At 48.2% G+C, this 5,238-nt stretch overlaps 1 pseudogene; it reads right to left on the reverse strand.

Moving 5' to 3' along the window:
• Positions 1 to 483: 483 nt before the first annotated feature.
• LOC112301733 (F-actin-monooxygenase MICAL1 pseudogene) lies at positions 484 to 3,672 on the reverse strand (annotated as a pseudogene).
• Positions 3,673 to 5,238: the final 1,566 nt, after the last annotated feature.

Here is a 5,238-nt window from a genome sequence, read left to right on the forward strand (position 1 = left end):
GTATAGAGGCTAGGAAATGCCAAATACATGCTAAATTGAAGCATATTGCTAGCGCCCACATAAAATGTAACAGTAAAAATTACCTTGAAGTGACATAATAGACACAGACTTGTAAGATTCAATGGTAACACAATTTAAGGTAAAACTTTTCTAAAGAAATCCATAATTGCAAGACAATCAGAACATGTCAACAGGGAGGGAGACTTGGTCATCAGCTTTGTGCTCCATTATCAATATCATCCATATTACAGAGAAAAATGAGACAAAACAGCATAACCTGGTGGCTTAACATTTGATTTGTTGATTTACCTACTTAATACTCATGTTCACTAAGTAACTTTATTTGTGTGTGTGTGTGTGTGTGGCAGAAATATTTTTATTGTAAATAGTGAGGCCTTCTCCCAGATAGCCCAGATGACCAGGATGGCACTGTCCTGGGGTGAGGTGGTCTTGTAGTGGAAGAGGCAGACAGCCCATCCTCTTCTAGCCCTGGGCCTCTTACCCTGATGCCAGCTCACTGAGCCTGCACTCCTCCTGGAAGGGGATGAGGGCATCTCACTGGTTCACCACCTTCACCAGCTTCCTCAGGATCTGGTCTTTAGCCTGCCCCTCAGCAACTGTCTTTAGGATTTCGTCCCAGTTCACATAGCCTCATACCTCCTGGTTCAGCTACAAATGTTTCTCCTCAAGTCTGAGCTCCTGGACTGTAGTCATAAGCTCAGCCTCCTCATCCACTAGGCTGTTTTGCTTCTGAACAAAGTGTAGCAATTCTGGGGAACTGCTCTGGTTCCTCAAAGCCCGATCCAACTTCATTCTCTTGGCCTCCAGCTCCCTCGGGCAGCCTCAGTCTCATTTAGTCTCTGCTGGATGGCCTGGGCCTTCCAGAATCTCATCTCCTCCTCCTTATCTTGGTGCAGCAGAGTCCACTTCCACATTGGGTGCTTGTTCATGGCCCCTGAGTTCTTGGTGAAGAGTGAAGGTCAGCAGAGTCTGTTCCACATCTAAGTCCAAAGTCATATCTTCCTCTTCCTCCTCTTCCTCTTCAGTAAAAAAAGGTTTCCCTTTGTTCTCTTTCTTCATGGCCTTAAGAACTTGAGGGCTCTGGGTTGGCACTGCCCATCTCACAAAGCTGGCCACCAGGACCTGGAGGGCCAAGTAAGAGTAGCTGTGAGGGGTTTCAGTGGAGACTCCATTTCCTAGTCAAGGGTCAGATTAAGGAGAGACAACTGCTGGTGTTCTGGGTTAGAGAGGTGGATCAGCCTATGGGTAGATTTGGGACAGGACTGGACCCCTCCTGGGGGACCATGGGAGTTGAGGGGCCTGATATCATGCTATTTTCAGCTGGTGTGGAGAGGTCCTGACTCTCAGGGCCTTTGTCATTGCCATCTTCTTTGTGGCCTGGCTGGGGCAAGTGCTGGAGGCAGTAGACATGTCCATCTCCTGGGGGCTGTCTGTAGCCACTGAGCCACAATGTGGCCTCACAGACATGGCAGCAGAAGCAGCTCAGGTGGTAGAAGTAGCCATTGCCACACAGGTATTCCAGGATAGACAGGTGTTCTCTTCCCCACAAAGTGCACACAGGTCCTTGCCACCAGCCTCCTGGTATTGTGATGGGAAGGTCAGGGGTAAAGCAGACTCTGAAACAGGGGTCTCAGCCTCTATCTGCTGGTGTTGCTTCTTGCCACCTACATTCTCCATTTTCCTGGGCCTGGCTCCATTGCAGTGTCCTCTGCAGTTTGCCAAGGAATAGTACAACACTGGAGTACCTGGAGAGCCTTGGCTGACAGGGTGTGCTTTTGAAGGAACTGTGAAAGTTGCTGAGGTAGGTGACGAGGCCCAGTGGGTCACTTCCTGACACCACTGCCTCTGCGGACAACATGGGTGTGATGCTCAGTTCATGCTCTGCCATTTTCAGTTCCTGACCAGTCTCTTCCAGAGCGCCTACCCTCTGCAGTATTGAGGGTTCCAGTAGGCCAGGCTTCAGCTGGTTCACCAAAGCACCAGAGCCAGTCAATTAGCTCAGGAGGAAGAAAGGTTGGTGACATAGACATGAGGGTACCTGGCGCCTGCTCCTGGCACCAGCGTAGCAGTTCTTCCTGTGTGTTCATCAACCTAATGTCAGCCTTTCCTGAATCAGTCTTGTTACTCTTCCTCCACACGGGTTCCTTGGCAATCATGTCATGCAGAACTCATATCTGACTGGGGGACATAGCCTGGAAGTTCAGGTTGGGGTAGGGGGTGGCTGGGTGGAGCCCATAATGAGCCACGTTGTGGTGCATGTTTTCTGGGGATATCTGTGACAGGAGCTGGTACAGGCTTTCACACTCTGCCAACACTTCTAGGGGCCCAATGCCCTCCACCCACCACTTCACCATCCAGGTGGCATCAAAGGCTGGCCAAGAAGCCGCAGGCCACTCCAGTACCCAGGGTTCAAAAGGGCTCCAACAGGCATTTCCCCACCAGCCCCAGCAGCAGGCAGATGCCATGCTTCTCCTGTGCACAAGCAGAGCTATCTGCCCACATCATGCTTGTGAAGTCAAAAGCAGAGATGTCAAGCCATCCACGGGTGTCTTGGGCAAACTCCAGCCTCCCAAGCTTGCCATGGGTGGTGATGTCAGCAACTGCACAGGCAAAGCCCTGTAGAGCCTTGGGCTCCACATTGGCACTGCCCAACAGCTGGTCAGTTTCTGGCCAGTGCTAATGCAGTACCCCCGGATGCATCAGACACTGTTTCTTGGCTGTCATCACAAAGTAGTGTGCAATGTCCTTGCAGTATACAAAGTTTTCCAGGACAATGCCTGTGACTTTGAGCAGGCTTTGGAAGAAGCTCTGGTTATAGATCCTGGCCACACTGCTGATCTTGGGCACCTGTGTCTCTTCCATGGTGCACCATTCCCACAGCTGACTATGATGCCAATAGCCAGTTTGCTGTGCATTTCTCATACTACAAAGCCTTCAGGGACAAATTTGCCTTGAGCAGCAGAGATGAGGACATCAAATTCATAGTTGGCCAGTTGGGCAAGGGAATTGGGCTGGAGCTGGGCACACCAGTCACTCCTCTTTTGGGAAGAGATGGAGGCCAGTGAAGTGACACCCCATTGAATTTCCACCCCAGCACTAATGCCACTTTCAACAAAAGCAGCTAAAGGTGTGGGATGCTGATGTAGTCCAGGGTGCCTATGTACAAGTGCCTATAGAACTTCTTGGCACCAAGTGCCCAAAGGTCATGGATGATGAAGGGCCAGAGGTGGTGCACATTGTAGTGAGAGAACTTGGTTTAATTTTCCACTAGGGGCGCACAGGCTACCAGCAGTGGCCAGCTGCACAGCAGCCCACAGACCACAGGTCCAGTGTCAACCACAAGGCACTTCACTCTGGTGGAGGCCCAGTCCTGCTGGTAGAAAGGCTGGCCTGCTCACTTGTCCAGCTTGGCCCACAAAGACTTAGTGCTCCAGTAGTTGAACTGGGCCTTGATCTTGTGCTACTAGAGTGGCCCCCCACCAGGCTCCAGGCCCAGGGCCCAGCATAACCCTTGGAAGCTGTTCAGGACATTCTCACACAGCGGGGCCCACAGGAAGCTCTCAAAGTGGGCATGTGCTGGGTTGGTGGAGGTGGGTGAGGCCATGGAGGACCCTAGGTCTCTCAGGGAAGGGAGCAGCTGGGCAGAGTCAAGTGGCTAAATCTGGATCACAAAGTCTGGAGAGGGGCTCAGCAGGATGGAAGCAAGGGAAGACAGGCTGGAGGGCCGGGAGGGGTTTTGGAGCACACCTGATAGCATTTCCCCAGAAGCGCACCCCCACACCACATTCCCACCCCATAGTGGGCAGGGATGCACCAGGTAACTTTTTAATTTTGAGTTGTCTTAGCATTAAGCTCTTTTATAAGACTTTCCTTGGTTATGTTAATGCCAGAATTTTGATCCAGATGACCTTCATTTCTCATCATAAATCAACAAACTGATAGTTCTGGTGCTCATTTAGTTTTTCAAACACTAGTTTTTCAAAAGTTCCTCAAGCCTGATCAATCCTGTATACTAAGAACAGTTTCTGATTTAGGTACTCCTCCGTGAGGCCCAGTCTAACCTAGTCAACCTAATTTCACTTCTATCGTGTCCATATTCAAAATTCTACATGACACACCATGACAATTTGAACAAATATAATCCATTTTCCTCTTCATCCTTATCTCCCCAGTAGTCTAGTTAGATTTATGGTGTACCCTAGTTACTCATTCATTCAGCATTTACTAAGAATGCATGACACATCCACCTTTGTGCAATGTACTGTGGGAGCCAATACTGACCGTGCCACAGTGGGTTTTGAACCCATCTGAGTCATGTGAAACTATTAGGTTTGTTTAAGTAGGTACTTGTAGCCACTAATAGCAACTCGCTGACAGTAAGCTAATCCTCCACAATCTCATGTTTATTTTATTTTTTTATTTTAAAAAATTTTATTGTTAATCAATTACAGTTGTCTGCATTTTCTTCCCATCCCTCCACCCCACCCCAGCCAAACCCACTCCCTCCCCCACCTAAACCCTCCCCCTTGATTTTGACCTTGTATCCTTTATAGTACCTCCGGTACACCACTCTCCCCACTGACCCCTCCCAACTCCCCCCTGCCTATGTTAGATTGTTCTTAACTTCAATGTCTCTAGTTATATTTTGTTTGCTTTTTTTCCTTTGTTGATTGTGTTCCAGTTAAAGGTGAGATCATATGGTATTTGTCCCTCACCACCTGGCTTATTTCACTTAGCATAATGCTCTCCAGTTCCATCCATGCTGTTGCAAAGGGTATTTTAATTTGCATTTCTCTGATGGCTAGTGATGCAGAGCATCCTTTCATATGTCTCTGGGCCCTCTGTATGTCTTCCTTGGAGAAGTGTCTGTTCAAGTCCTTTGCCCATTTTTTAATTGGGTTGTTTGTCTTCCTGGAGTGGAGTTGTGTGAATTCTTTATATATTTGGGAGATCAGACCCTTGCCTGAGGTATCATTGGCAAATATGTTTTACCATACTATTGGTTCTCTTTGTATTTTAATGTTGTTTTCTTTAGCCATGCAGAAGCTTTTTATTTTGATGAGGTCCCATTTGTTTATTCTTTCCTTTATGTCCCTTGCTTTAGGGGACAAGTCTGTGAGGATGTTGCTGCGTGAAATGTCTGAGATTTTCCTGCTAATGTTTTGCTCTAGGACTTTTATAGTGTTATGACTTATATTTAAGTCTTTTAAGTCTTTT

This window comes from Desmodus rotundus, chromosome 6 (genome assembly GCF_022682495.2).
Source record: "Desmodus rotundus isolate HL8 chromosome 6, HLdesRot8A.1, whole genome shotgun sequence".
Classification (NCBI taxonomy): Eukaryota; Metazoa; Chordata; class Mammalia; order Chiroptera; family Phyllostomidae; genus Desmodus; species Desmodus rotundus.